Here is a 16,766-nt window from a genome sequence, read left to right on the forward strand (position 1 = left end):
AAGCAGTTCTTTTACATCTCCTTAATTAATTTACCATCCTACTTACCAAAGTTCCATTTGTAAACTTTTTCATATCTCTTCAAACCCCATAGCACCACATTCCCTTTTATTCTCTCAGCTGAGGATAAGGACATTTGCAGAGAACTCCCTCTACCCTTAACATTCTTTGTTCTCTAGCTCCTTATCTACTGGCTACTTTAACTGCCTATAAACATGCCTATATCTCTCCCATCCTCAAAAAATCCCAACTTAATTAATACATTTCTGTTATTAGCCTATACCTCTCCTCCATTTTATGAGAAAATTTTCTCTGATAGATGACCACTTCCTTTCCTCTTATTCTCTTTAATTCTTTGGTAGCTTGATAACAAAATAAATAAACTTATTGAGGTATTGTTATTTTTATTTTATTGGCTCAGCACAGGAAATGAATGCTTCTCCAATTATTTAGATCTGTATTTGTATAACAAGTGTTTTGTAATTAGGTCCATAAAGTTCCTGTATGTGTTTTGGAAGGAAGATTCCCAAGAATTTTAAATAAATGGAATTTCTCTTTCTATACCTCCTTACTAGGTTTTGTTGGTTTTACAAAGATATTGATGATTTTTGTATGTTGATTTTATATTCTGCAACTTTGGTGAAATCCTTTACCTTTCAACTGGCTTCCAATTTCTTCATTAAACTGAAATTGTCCTCTCCAAAGTTACTAATGATCTCTTAATTCCAAACTATAATGTTCTTTTCTCAATCTTTATCCTGTCTTCTGCAGATTCTTAACATTGTATCATTTTCTCCTTGATACTCTCTTCTTTCCAACTTTTCTTGATATTCTTCTCTTCCAGTTTTTAATCTGACTGCTTCTTCTCAATCTCATTTTATAGATCTTCATCCACACATCATGCCTGCTAACCATAAGAATTCCTTAAGCCTTTAAGTGGGTCTTCCTCTTTCTTCTTCTATACTATTTCACTTATCATCTTTATGCAGATGATTTTCAGACATACTTGCTCAGTCCTAATATTTCTTCTAACCTTAAAATTTGCGTCTTACCTATTCATTAGACATTTTACACTGGATCTTTTGTAGACATCTTAAACTCAATATATCTTCACTGTCGTCTTTCCCCAAAAACCTTGTTTGTAAGTTGTCTCCCACATTATTCTGGGAACTCTTTGAAAACAGGATTTTTGTTTTGTTTGTTTTGTTTGTTCTTTTTATCCTCAGCACTTAGCATAGTGTCTAGAACATGAGAGTCATTTTATAAATGTTCAATGATTGACTGACTGTGTTTTTATCATAAGGGAAAAAAAGGAGTAGATAGGAAGAAGCTGAAGATTAGAGAGAGAGCATAATATAATTGTGTAGGCAATATACTGGGGGCAATATATGCCCATTGGGAGAGGTTGCTCCTCTTTGAGAACAAAGATTGATCTCTTTTCAAACACTATCAACAATAACAACTAATACTAAGACCACCACCCACTAGCACCACTACCACCCACAACATCAACTACTATCCACAACACCAACAACCACCAGCCTCAGTCCTAATCCCAACCTCAACTCTGACCCCAACACTGGGAATTAATTTTGTGAAAAGAAAGGCCACTTCTTTACTATAGAATGGAGTAAAACAGAAAATAGTGAGACATGGAATATGAAGAGGCAGGGAGAAAGTGGGAGCTTATGGTACATATTTTCAGTTGGATTTGATCATATTTAATTGTACAAGATCATATATTATGGCAGGATCTGAATAAAGCATATTTTCTGCCAATATAATCTCTGAGGATTCAGAGCTACCTGCACTTAGTGAGACATCTGAGTAGGATTTAAGTTATTAATCCTTATTAAATTTCGCCTTAGTAGGGCATATTTTTTTTAAACTAATAAGACCTTTTATAGGAAATTCTGTCATTTAATAGGTTACTTATCCATGCCAGGTTTGTATCATCTACAAATCTTATATATACACGTATGCTGTTATACAAGAGTAGGGAAGTAATTGCTATTTGATTAAGTAATTTTCTTCTTCCCCATCCTCCATCAGTGTTCTCCCGCCTGCCATCCTTGCTTCTCCTGTTTACATCTAATATTCTTGATTAGAGAACAAATAGCTCATAAAACTGTTGGGTTAGAGAGGACTAAGCATCATGCCATTAAATACTTATAAATATACATTTATGTCAGTACCCTTTGTATGCAGACATACAATTAGCAAAATATTATCTGTTCACAAAGATAGGGATAAATATCATTAAATCCCTTGCTGAAAATTCCAACATGTTCTGTGTACAGTATTTTTCAATACATGAATTTAGTGGTGTTCAGTTGTTTTTCAGTTATGTCCAACTCTTCATAATCCCATTAGAATTTTCTTGATAAAGATATGAGAATGGTTTACCATTTCCTTCTCTGGTTCATTTTACATATGAGGAAACTGGGTTAAGTTCCTAGGGTCACACACTTAGTATGAGGCCAGATTTAAAATCATGAAGATGATTCTTCTTGACTCTAAGCCCAGTACTTTATCCACTGCCCCATTTACCTGCCACTATGAATTTAGTAATCCTTTCCCAAAAAGAAAATGAAAATTTTTAGCATCATCTACTCTTAAATGAACCAACCCTAGGTATTAAATACTTTTAAGTGTTTAATTTGTTGTAAAAACTTTACCACTGGTTGATGTCATATTCTTTGTTCTATAATCTCTGGAATTTATTTTCCATCTTTTAAAAATTCAGATTATTTGCTTGTCTATAATATTTTGATGCTTTTCTAATTATTGATAAGTTTTCAAAGATTTTCTTTAGCAGCCCTGCAAATACATTTGCACATTCTTTCAGGATCTGTCATGTAAATCATTAAGGCCTGACCTCATTAAAACAGCAAAGTTCTCACTGTCTTTTCCCTTTCCTTGGGTTCATTCCCAGTCTCACCTTTATCATCTGTTAACAATAGACCTTCTTCCCAGTTGTCCTATCCCTTCTTGTTACTGTTCCAAATATAGCTAAACATGCTCTTTTTGTTCTGACATTTCTGAAGATTTCAGTGTATCTTGGGCTTTAGGCTTCTTAATACTTTTCTATAGATCTCTGCTGCTCTTTCAGTTAAAAAAATGCTATCCTTGATTCAATTTGTCCTTAATTATAAGCATTATTCTTTTACCTTTTAGATGTTTGGAAATTTAATTATATCATGCTGTAAAGCAAATTGTTTTCTTCAAATACTTCTCCCTTTTCACTCACTGAGATAACTGATGATTGTAAAAATTTTAACTTTAGGGACTTCCATTCCTCTTGAGTGGAATTTTCCTTTCGAGCTTCATTGGATATTATTCATTTTACTTTGTAATTTTGTAATTTATTCCCTGAGGTCTATGGTCTGATTATTCTATGTATATATGTGTTTGTGTGGTTATTGTTAATACTAAAATAGCTTGGACCTACTTTACAATGCCGTTGTCATAGTATACTAGTATAATCTGTTCACTTTATTATGGACTAGTTCATACCAACTATGCACAAGTTTCTCTAAAACAATATCTTTGGTCATTTCTTATGTCACATCAATATCCTATTATATTCATGTAGCAAAATTTACTCATCCATTCTTAGTTGAATTGTGCCCCTTAGTTGTTAGGGGTTTTTTGTATATGTGTGTGTGGGGGGGAGATTTTTACCACCACAAAAAGAGTTTCTATACATATATTTTGTACATGTGGGTTCTCTTCCATGTGTTTATACAGTTTAGTAAAATTGGAAGATAGTTCAAAATTGGTTTATAAATTTTCTGAATGAATTTACAACTCTCCCCAAAGTGCTTGTTTTTCTACAACCCCTCTAACATTTGTTTTTTTTTCCTTTTTTAAAAAAAACCCTATGTTGCCATTTGGATAGTTGTGAGATAAAATCTTAGAGTTGCTTTAATTTGCACTTCTCTAATCATTAAATAAATATTTGAGGCATTTTTTTCATATAGTTATTTATATGTAGGATTTCTTCTCTTAAAAACTGCTTCTGCATATTTTTGATTATTTACCAATAATACCAATTTATCAATGAGTTATCAGTTATCCTTATAAATTTGAACTAAATACTAATAATTTAAAATGTGACCTTTATCAGAGAAATTTTATGCAAAAGTTTTTCCAAGTGTTTCCCTTCTAAATTTTAATTGCATTGTTTTTTATGCTAAAGTTGATTTATTTTATGTAGTCAATATGTCCATTTATTTTCTTCTATGATCTTTTCTACCCTATATTTCATTATGAACTTTTCAAAGATATGAAGAGAAATTCTTTGCTCTTCTTCTCATTTGATTTTTTTAATCTGACATGTATTCATGGAAGTAATTCTGTTATTTAGTATGAAATATTGGTCTAAACCTAATTTCAGTCATATCGCATATTTCTAGCAGTTTTTGATAGTGTCTTTATACAAATAAATGAGTCTTTGCATCCCTTTTCATCATCCAGAAAAACAAATTTATTCTTTGACATCATCTATTTAAACAGTCATTACTTTTCTCAATCTTTTTTGGAGCTAGGAACTTTAACTGGAATAAGAATCTTGGACTTCACTGACACCAGAAAATTATTCAAGAATGTTTCTAGTTGCCTCATTCAATTCCATATGAAACTGCAAGGTTAGAGGTCAGTGAATTTATCAAGTATTAGTAGGGTCTTCATTATTCAAACAGATTCTAGGGAGCCAATATATCTCTTCAACCTAGTCATATATATAGCGTTTCATACTTTCCTAAAGAGTGGCCAATGAAGCTTATTTATTTTTTCAAGAAATTCTATAAGTCTGGAATGGACTTTCCTCAACTCTACCTGCTAATGGTATCTTCAGGGCCAGATTAGTTCTGCTTCCTTCATGCAACCTCCCATATTTCCCTAGTTTGAACTGATCTCTCCTCAAATTTCTTAAAGCTTGTTATTTTGCTTGGTATTTTCCTCTGCACTCTTCATATTCTTCCTTTTTAATTGTCATTTGTTTTTTCCTTACATTAGACTTCCAGCTCTTTGAGAAAAAGAGATTATGTCTCATTTCATTTTTTGTTCTCCATGTCTAAAGCACAGATTTTTTCTTTTTTTATTAATTTTTATAGTTATAACATTTTCTTTGACAGTACATATGCATAGCTAATTTTTTTTAACAACATTATCCATTGTACTCCCTTCTGTTCCAAAATTTTTCCCCTCCTTCCCTCCACCCCCTCCCCTAGATGGCAGGCATTCCCATACATATTAAATATTTTATAGTATATCCTAGGTACAATGTATATGTGCAGAATCGAATTTTGTTGTTATTGTTGTTGCAAAGGAAGAATTGTATTCGGAAGCTAAAAATAATCTGGGAAGAAAAACAAAACAAAACAAAACAAAACAAAACAGTGCTCACAGTTTATACTCATTTCCCAGTGTTCCTTTTCTGGATGTAGCTGATTCTGTCCATCATTGATCAATTGGAATTGGATTAGCTCTTCTCTATGTTGAAGATATCCACTTCCATCAGAATACATCCTCATACAGTATCATTGTTGAAGTGTATAATGATCTCCTGGTTCTGCTCATTTCACTCAGCATCAGTTGATTTAAGTCTCTCCAGGTCTCTCTGTATTCCTCCTGCTGGTCATTTCTTACAGAGCAATAATATTCCATAACCTTCATATACCATAATTTACCCAACCATTCTCCAATTGATAGACATCCATTCATTTTCTAGTTTCTAGCCACTATGAAAAGAGCTGTCACAAACATTTTGGCACATACAGGTCCCTTTCCCTTCTTTAGTATTTCCTTGGGATATAAGCCCAGGAGTAGCACTGCTGGGTCAAAGGGTATGCACATTTTGATAACTTTTTGGGCATAATTCCAGATTGTAAAGCACAGATTTAAATATAGTAATAAATATTCAACTTTATATAGGGCCTTAGAATTTACAAAACATTTTCCTACTCTGTAATGTGGAACAAAAATTTCATCATCCCCATACTACAAATGAGAAGACTGAGTCTGAGATAGATTGAATGATTGCCATCCTCCCCCCAAAATACATAGTAAATGGTAGAATTGAGATTCAAACTCATTCTCATTTATAGGCTCACTGATTAGACATGGAAGGCAATTTAGTGGTTATCTATTCTAACTAATTTTTTAAAAAAATGAACTGAAGCATAGAGAATTTAAGTGACTTGGCATTAAGTAGTTAATAAGCAAAAGAACCAAGATTTGGATACTGGATACTAAGCACAGTGATCTTTCCAATAGGCAACACTATCTTAAAAACATCTATTAAATTAAAATTTCAGCATCTCCTCCTGGGGATGGTAAAAGGATATTTTTGACCTAATGTCTACAAATCTCTAAAATTGTATGGAATATGAAATACTTCCTCCTCAAAACTTTTGGAGTTACCTTTCATGGGAAGGATCTCACATCTATTGTTTGAGTAGATAAATGATAGGTTTCTTCTATTCTCTTCTGTAGCATATTCTTACTTTCATTGACCTTAGAAATGGTGTCAATTCTCTTCTCCCTCTTTGAAAACGATTTAAAAATCCTTTTTGGCTTCTTTCCTAGATAATCTGCCTATCAAATTATGAGATCCTATTAAGACTAAGTAATTAAGCTGCTCATTTAATCATACCTATGCCAAATCAAGCATTTGTACTAATACTATTATGATGATGAAGCTAAGCATGACTATCCCTCCAAACTAGGAATGGCATAGTAGGTATAGCAGAGTCACAGATGAAATGACTGCTCATCTCCTCACTGTAGAGTAATTTGATTATTAGAATATGGGACTTTTGCTCACATTTATCCTATCTCCACAGCAGCTCAGTTTAGAGAATGCCTAAAACCAAATGAACCATCCCTTGCCCCCCAAACAATAACATTAAGATAGTCTCATCAAACTTTCTCCTACAAAATCTCATGAAAAACAAACTACAGAGATGGAAGTAACAGTTTCTAAAAAAGCTGAACATGCAATAGGATGACAGTTTAAAAAACTATGAAGAATATACCTTTAAAGTCACAAAAAATGCTGTCCACAACTAGATAAAGAATTGATAAATTCAGAATGCAGATCAAAGCATATTTTTTCACTTTATTTTTCCTTGTAGTTTTTTTCTTTCTGATTCTTATTTTACAACTGTGACTAATATAGAAATATGCTTTACATGATAGCAAATATATAAACTATATCAAACTACCTACCATCTTTGGAAGAGGGCAGGGGAAAGAAAAGGAGGAGAAAGAAACATTTGGAATTAAGTCTTGTAAAATGAATACTAATTTTTTTCTTGACATAACTGGGGAAAAATAAAGTCAAATTAACTTTTAAAAAAGAATGAACCTTTAAAATAGTGACATACAAAGAAATAAATACTCCCCAAATGCCTTACATTTAGAAGGAGCTCGATATTGGCTTAATCATTATTGCTTATTGGACTCAACAGTTTATTATGACTAAATTAAACCTATGAATGTTCTTGTACTATTATTTGCTCTTCCCTCTTCCTTACTCCATTCTCTCTCTGTTCCTGCCCCAAACCACTGCAACTTTTCTCCCTCTATCCTCAATTTTCATTCTCTCTCTCTTTCTCTCTCTCATTATGCAGCAAGTACACATTTCAGATTTAATAGGAGGCAGAAAACTATCCTTATAGCACAAAGGGAGAACATTTTTTAGCAGGCACATTATTGTCATAAGCTACTGAATAGCACCTGAATTTTAACTTCCTCACCAAATTTGAATTGTCATCCTCTAAGTGCTCCAATTCCCAGAAAAGAGCAGTTTTCTCAGTGTCTTTGAAGTTTCTCCAGGAAGTTCAAGAGTGACAAAGCAAAAAGTGACTGAGCAAAAAAAAAAAAAAAAAAAAAAAAAAAAAAAAAAAAAAAATCACTAATTGTCCACAGGTGAAGCTACCAGAATCAAAGACTGCATCATTTTGGTCCCTCAATACTGAAAGTATCTTTTGATATATTATGCTCACCCAAATAGAGTTCATAATCTCATTATGTGAAAAAAATTCAGTATAATATCCTTATGGAAATAATACTAACCAAGCATAGAAAAATTTTAGGATTTGGATCTGGAGGAGACCTTAGATCACCTAGACAAACCTCCTCATTTTTGAAGTCAAAAAATTGAAGCTAAGGGCTATTAACTATTTTGACAACATCTACATAATTATTAAGCACAGACTTGTGTTTTAAACCCATATCTCTGATGCCAGATCCAATACTTTTTCATTAAATTTTATAATTTCATCTGGAAGTAAAAAAATACATTTTGACTCTTTAAAACTTATTTTAAACTAGATTTGTCTTTTAGAAGATTGTAAGTAAAATTAATCACTCAAGAAATAAAAAAATTATAGCATTTTTATTATATATAAATATATATTTGTTTATATATACATATATTTATGCAGTTATATATGCAGTGATAAAGTGGCTACACTCAAGAAGTGTAGCTGAGAATCAGATGTTCTTATCCACCAAATTACTGAAAAGGAAAGGTAGCTATGTGATGGATAGAAAGCTTAGAGTCAGGAAGACCTGAGTTCAAATCTGTTGGCTTCAGTTTTTTTATCTGTAAAATGAGCTGGAGAAGGACAAACCATTCCAGTGTCTTTACCAAGAAAATCCATTAAATGGGGCCATCAATGATTAGATACGAAAGAACAACTGAACAACAACACTCATAGGCATAATTTCTGCTTCATCAAGCAAGCAGGTTTTTTACTTAGGAACATGGAATGGGTCTACACAGGATGAGAAGCTTCTCTTTTCCAATGCAGGAACTTTTTTGCAGTTTATGGTATTGAGGAGTTGTTTAGAGTAGTGATGTAAAACAAATAAAAATGGATCTTTACTGGCTGTATGTTGACTCAGAAAACCACATATTAACAAAATAAAAAAAACCAAAAACAAAAGAACATAATGTTATCTATTTTCTTAAATTTGGTTCAGTATCACCAAGAGTATTTATAGGCATTTGCTTGCTCTCTAGCTAGAACACTGAGAAGTTAAAAAGACTTGCCTGGGAGCACACAGACTATTTAGATGAGAGGCCATACTTGAATCCAGTCTCCCTGACTTTTTATACATAATAGTAAAACATGTTAGGATTCATAGACTCTGAGCAGACACCAGACATAAACAGCTAAAGACACAGAAAATCACTCAAGGGTACACTGGTTAGCTTTCACTGGCTGCCTTTGTCAAGGTGTGATAGCTTCTAGGCCCAGTAGTTATGCACTGAAAAATGTATCCTTCACTTTTTAAAGAGAGGTTTTCTGACCACTGTACTTTAGTAGAAGGGATATGAATTTGGTGTGTAAGAACATTTCTAATATTTTGATAACTGTTTCAACAAAATTTGAAAATGGATTTCCTTTTTGATTTAGTATGTTTCACATTATGCATTTAAAAATTATTCTGAGAATGGTTTCACCAAACTATTGGAATAGTAGGTGGTCCATGACACAAAAACAGTTACGAAAACATTTGATTGAAGTCATCATGGCATTCTGTATTAAGAAGTTACACACACACTCTCTAAAAAGTACCAATAAATAGTCCTAAAGAACTAAAATCCAGGAAACAGTAGCAGAGATCAGCTTTGGCTACCCAACAGGGACATATCACCCTATAGAGAAACAGTATTTAGTACAAGAATGACACCTAAGACAGTGTGCTAGTTAGCAGAGATGTGACACAGCTAAAGGCAACAGCTCTATGGCACTTGAGGTGTGGATTGCCTTGATTAAACATGTTTCCTGGTTATATATTTTCCATCTGCATGTGCCCTAGCCACATGGATCCTACCATATGTGACTTTTGTGTATATTTCTTTGCTACTCTATGCTTCCTCACATGTGTTCTCTCTGTGCACATATGGTCACACATTACCTATGTATTCCCTCTACCTGTGTCCCTGATTGCTTGTGTTTTCTGTATATGTGCCCTCCCACATGGATACTGAGCCAGCCTTTGGAGAGACCATACACTATGTGTGAATGAAGATCAAATCTTTTGTCCCCATCACTTTATTTGTGATGAAGTTTGCGTTTTTTGTTTGGAACCTCTGACTGTTTGGTTAAAGTGAAAACATTGATGGAGGCTAATTGTGGTACTTAAATCAAACAAAGCATTAACAATTTTACACTGAAGCTGCAATGTATCCAGTTTAACTTCACCAGAGTTTCAAAAATCTAGGCTCCTCTGTCCATCCAGGATCATCACTTATTAAACAAAGTGTGGGTGGATTGCATAACTCTCAGTGCTGTAGAAATTTCTCTCTGAACTGCTGCAGATTGTTGACTTTAGATTGCTGTTGTAATGTCTCTTCTCATTACCAGCATCCCAAAAAGCCATTCTGCTCACTCAGCGGCTTTAATGCAGCAGCTGTTGTATTGCTTAAGCTTTGAAGCTAAACATTTACTCTCAAATATTGTCTTTGCTGGCCACCAAATACCACCCAGAACCCAACAGCATGTGGAAAGGAAATTCAGACCTTTTTCTTGATGAGTAGTTTAGAAATAAATTAGTTCACTAATCCTAGATGCTTCAGAGCAAACTGTCCTACATTCTCTTAGTCTGAAATTTTGGTGATTAGGAAGAAAAAATGCTTTTGAAATTAAAGGCAAAATATACTTGGAATTAGTCTGCAGGTCTGACATTAGCAACAGCCTGTAGGTCTCTTAAGAAGAGTGTTTTTTAATAAAATTGTCAAACTCTCAGTAAGCAACAAACTCTTATATTAGAATTAGGGCTTAATTATATTTCTATTAGAAATAGAAGGCATCTGTCTGAAATCTTAAAGAAGATGATTAGATAATAAGCTCTAAGTATTAGAGTTTCTAACAATATGTCTCTTCTCTACAGAATAATAATTTTATATAACCTCTTTAATTTTGCACAAATGTGTTTTTAGTATTTGAAGCAGTGGGGAACTCATCAGGAATGTAAGATATAAATCATTATAATTTCAATTCACACAGTTACTTTGATCAGAGATACTATTATGTCAAAAAAATTCTATATTCAGGTCTCCTTCTAGGAAAATTATTTTATTCTTTCTAATTTTAATACATTAAGGAAAATAAGAATCTTCTATCTTTTCACTCATTTTTAAAAATAATAGTTTTTTTTATTATCAAAATACATGCAAAGATAGTTTTTCCAATATTCACCCTTGCAAAACCTTGTGTTCCAAATTTTTCTTCTTTCCTTCCCTTCACCCTCCCTTTTCCCCCAGGCAGCAAATAATCCCAATACAGGTTACACATATACAATTCTCCTAAATATATTTCCAAATTTTAATGCTGCACAAGAAAAATCAGATCACAAAGGAGAAAACAGAGAAAAAACCAGCAAGCAATCAAGCAAACAAACAAAAACCAACAAAGGTGAAAAAACTATTTTGTGATCCACATTTCATCTTCATAGTCCTTTCTCTGGTTATAGATGGCTAACTCCATTACAAGTCTATTAGAACTGATCTGTATCACAACATTGTTGAAAAGAACCAATATCTTTTCACTCCTGATATTAGTATTAATCACTATAAATATTTATTTTTTTCCCTCAGGTGAAACAGTAATGACCTTGAACTTTGGTCAAAGGTAAAGGACTTATGAAATGTAGTCTGAGTCCTGTGATTAAAGCCATTTGGAATAATTCAAGACAGAATTTCAATTCTCTGAATAATTTACTTATTAATTAAAGCAGGAAAGAGTCAACCAGTGGATTAGAATATTTGAAAACTTGAATACACTTATTCCTTCCAGTTTTGTTCATCTTTGAGTTGGGAATAGGGAAGTGGAAAGGTCAATTAATTAGTCATGTTATTAGAGGCTACAATTTATAGTGTCCAAATCTCACTACATAAAAAAAAAAAGCAACAAAATACAACCACCATTTTGTCACTTTACTGAATTGTTAGCCCTAATAGACTGTGCAGATTTGTATTTTTTTATTTTTCTGGTTATATAATATTACTGGGATCCTGATACCACCTAGGCAGAATTCTAAACATATTACTTCAGAATTACAAGGAAACCTTCTAGAACTCGATTTATAACCCTATCTAGATTCACTACTCTTTCTCCTACACTATTTCCCACTGTATGATTTTATGATTTGCTGATTTTCTGTTTTAAAAATCACCAAATTTAATTCTATTCTCAAGTCAACAATCCTTATAGGGTCAGACTTCAAAGATTATTCTTATATTGATTGATAAGTCACTGGACCTCTTAGTGCAAGTTTCAACAAGGCCAAAAAATTATGATAAATTCAATTGTTATAGGCTTTTCTTACTATCACAGTGGAAAAGAAACTGGACAATATAATGGAAAGAGTACTGGTCAAACAAAAAATCGGAAGGCTTAGGAATGGATCTCAGCTCTGCCACTTACTAGCTATGTGACTAGGTAAGGCATTTGAATCTTTTTAGTAAAAATAATGAAATAATCCTCACTTATCTATCAAATGAAAAAAATTTACTCTACTTTAACATAGTGTCTGGCACATAATAGGGGCTTAATGTATATCTGTTCTCTTCCCTCCCTTTCCACTATATCAAGGGAGACATAAGATATGAGAAAAAAAAATCACCAAACTGTTACATTAATGTTGCTATTATTATAATATCCTGGTTTCCCAAATACTTTGAAACTCTTAGGGTTTAATTACTGCAAAAGAATCATTTAGGGTAATGCAGAGTAATAGCACACTCAGGAAATATATCCTTTTTGTGGATTACTTTTAAACAATACCAAATTACAAGACAAAGCATGAAAATTGGATTTTTATAAAGGTATTCCTTTTTCCTTCTAGGTTATACTGAGACAAAGACAAAATAATCACTACCTTTATGATACTTACATTTACTTGATTGAGGCACATAATGTGTAGATGAATAAGTTAAAAAGTAAAATACATTCATTCAAGAGGATTGAACTAAAAATTCATGGACTTTTGGGGTGGAGTGAGGGTACAGATCATGAAGAACCTTAATTAGGAGATGTTACCTGAATAATTCTTTGAAAAAAGTTAGGTATCTACAAAGCAGATAGAAATAAAATGTGAATAAATTCCAAAACTAGGGATAACACCTGTGTAAATGCATGGAGTTGGGAGAGTAAATAGCAAATATGCTTTCTTGACTGAAATTAAGGAATATAACTGATTGTCGGGGTATCATATAAAGTGCATAAATCATATAACATGCAGACAACAAAAATAAATACATGAAAAAGTCATTCAAAGGGTATAAAACAAAGGGCATGACTGAAACAATTGAAGAACAACAAAGGGGATTCTACCAATCAGAGGTATAAGAGAGGATTATTAGGCATAGAAGAACCTGTGTGCAATGGATATATAGATGGGATCAGGCATGAAGTATATAAGTAATAGATAGCTTGAAAATAGGGTATATATTGAGGAAGGAGCACCAATATGTGATCATTCTAGGAATATGGGTTGGATTCAAATTGTGAAAGGCTTTAAAATACCAAACATAAGAATCTGTATTTTACCCAAGAAGTAATCCTACAGACATTGACGTCTCTTAAGCAGGGGAATGATAAGGACCCATTCAGTATTATTTTTTTTTGGTAGCTAGCTATCTGGGAGTGGATTGAAGAAGATTCAGAGAGATCCATTAGAAAGTTACTGAAAAAGTCCATGTAAGTGGTTATGAGAGCCTGAATTATTATGGTAGGTATCTAAGTGGGTAGAAGGGGTTAAACATAAGAGAAGCAAAGTAGAATGGCATCAAGTTTTTGGAAGGCCCTAGAAGACAAAGGAATATACTGCTATAAGTAATATTGCATTTTAAACGCAAGAATGTAAATATAGCAGGAGCCAGGCTGTAAAATTATCTTACTTATATAAATGGTCGTATGAAACCCATTTCAGTAGGAAAAACTATTGTCCAAATTGGGTAGAAAGTATATCAGTTGCTCTTTGATGAAGAAAATTGTTTTTATAAGAAACACAAATTATTACCCCGTAATGCTCTCCAAGAGGAAAATATGTTAACACTGACAATCACAGAACAATCCTTGTTTATGTATTTCCCTGAAGGATGGCTCAAAATCCTCAGTGGTTATTTGTGATAAATCAGGTGGTTTTTGCTGATGTTAAACTGTTCATTAAATTTTTATGACCCCTTTAAAATCTCAGTAAGAGTTTATTAGTAATGAAAGTCAATAACCCTATGAAAGAATATGAAAATAATCAAGCTAGGTCAATACAAGCTTCTATCAGAGCCCCAGGTGATAGAGGAGAAAAGACAGAAGGAAAAGAAAATACTCATTTATTTACCAAGGGCAAAAAATAGGCCAAACCAAGAAAGAACAATTGTAATATTTTCATTTGCCAGATGGCATTGTCAACAATGAGAGAACACACAGGAATTATTAAAAGATTTATAAAGGATACAACTATTCTATGATGATTAGAAATATTCTTTTCCCAAACCAGCTAAATCCCCAATTTGATCATCTCTATGGCAGATGGTACTTGTGGTATTGATCTGCTAGTGACTTTGACTAAATCTTTGTAAAGTTTGCAATCTAAAAAAAAGTTGATTTCTCTTTTCAGCACTTGATTCCTCAAACTTAAATCACCTTCCAGCATTCTGTAATCACTTTTTCCTCTATACAGGGCACCTAGGTGGCAGAGTAAATAGTTGCAAAGAGAGATAGAATTAGGCTGATTTGCATTGATGCATATCTCTCTTGTGTTCCTATTGGCATAACTTCACATTGGTAGCTACCTCTATCCCTATCTTTGTTTTCAAACACATAATAGAATCTATGTCTGTTAAGCAGTTTGTCATCCTTAAATTGTGTCTCCCTGCCTAGACATGTATGTTTGTAGACCATAGGTGGCAAACTTACTCAGGATACATTGCAGCCACAAAACTCCCAAGTCATGCCCAAAGCAGATTAAAATATAATTGGGGAATAACCAAAAAATAATTCTGTCTCTCTTTACACACACACACACACACACACACACACACACACACACACACACACATATATATATATATATATATATATATATATATATATATATATATATATATATATATATATATATATATATATAGTCATTTACCTTTTTTTAACCTCAGTTTCCTCATCTATCAAAAAAGTTGGAAACTGAAATGGTATAATTACTTCAGTTTCTTAGTCAAGAAAACCCCAAATGGGGTTAGGAAGAGTCAGCTCAAACACACATAAATACAATTGAACTATAGCAATATCCATATCTACATCTTGACTACATTAGTCAGTTAAATGCAGAGGCAAGAGGCAACATGGTATAGTAGACAGCATAAGACTTGAAGCTTGAAGATCAGGATTTGAGCCACAACTCTCCCACTTATTAGAAATATGAGTAGAAATCATTTGTTTAATACTTCCATAAACAATAACAGGGAAATTATATTTCTACTGTGTACCTACCTTAGAGTTGTTATCATAATTAAATGACAATTGTATGTCAAGAGTTTTGTTAATCATATAGTGAAATAACAATCTCATGTTATAATTGAACTGGGAAAATTATAGCAAAACCTTATACTGAAAATTAAACAAGACTGAGCTGGTCAATATTCCATATTTCTTTGAATACTGAATTGACTGGAAAAGCCATGGATTATTAAAGGATATCACCAATTTTTTCCTGAACTGTGTATACATATATGTATATGTAAATGAAATATAAATACAAATGTAGTTACACACACACACACACACACACACACACACATATATATGTATATATATATATATATATATATATATATACAAATATATTTCACAAATAGATTATTTCATTAAGAACTGCTTTTCCTTTTACAGATGAGGAGACTAATGATCAGAGGGGTTAAATGATTTTTCAAGGTCAGTGGGCAAGAAACAGAGCTGGGATTTGATTTGGGAATGTCCTTGGAATACAAATATCATAGTTGTTCCCCACATCATACGGCCTTTTGGTGCTTTGTAGAAATTAGGAACTAAACAATATCACAAATGATATTTTACTGAACTCAAATGAGATAATAATGAAAAAGTACTTAGCACAGTGTCTGGTACACAGTAGGTCCTAAATAGAGGCATATTTCATTTATTTTCCTTTCCTTTCCTTTCAATGTAAAATGCCACTTTTTTTCTTTCTTTATCTAAAACTGTGACGTTATTGATGAAGGGAACTTCTCCCTGGTGTTCACTTGCTTTTAGCATAAAGTAATCACACTGAATCAAAATCCTCTATTAAAAATTCTAAAGCAGAGCTATTCAGAGATATGTTCTTGGAACATTTCTGCCTTTAGCAGATGTGATTATGAGAATCAGATCAAAGATTCTTCTGACACTTTTAGAAACCACCTGTGAAGAGAAATCACAAATTAAAAGAAAAGATGGCTTCCCTGTCCACCTGTAGTATCTCAGCGTGTATCTGTTTCTCTTTCTTCCCTCTGCCCTCCATCCTCTCCATACCACTTAAATCTTCTCATTAAATAATTTCAGGTCCACTGAATTCTCTCACACTGAAAAATCTTGTATGAAGCCTAGAGATCAGAGCAGAAGCATGAAAAACTTAGCAGAAAATAGTGATTTCTCTTCCTTCAGACTCGGATAGAGCAGATTCACACTTTATTTGCAAAAGACAGGACTATCTACAACAAAAATAAGGAAATTTGAACCCAGATGTAAGTTTT

General features: G+C 32.9%; 1 protein-coding gene across 4 annotated transcripts in view; it reads right to left on the reverse strand.

Moving 5' to 3' along the window:
* The window catches only part of PLD5 (phospholipase D family member 5), a 427,293-nt gene that overhangs the window by 237,961 nt on the left and 172,566 nt on the right, over positions 1-16,766 (reverse strand). Inside the window, exon 1 of one of the 4 annotated variants that reach the window (XM_074262520.1) lies at positions 7,762-7,834. The exons of the other annotated variants lie outside the window; for them this stretch is intronic. The gene's annotated coding sequence lies outside the window, so the exon portion shown is untranslated. Of the gene's footprint in view, positions 1-7,761; positions 7,835-16,766 lie in introns of those variants that run through there. 4 annotated transcript variants of the gene reach the window in all.

Source organism: Sminthopsis crassicaudata, chromosome 4 (assembly GCF_048593235.1).
Source record: "Sminthopsis crassicaudata isolate SCR6 chromosome 4, ASM4859323v1, whole genome shotgun sequence".
Classification (NCBI taxonomy): domain Eukaryota; kingdom Metazoa; phylum Chordata; class Mammalia; order Dasyuromorphia; family Dasyuridae; genus Sminthopsis; species Sminthopsis crassicaudata.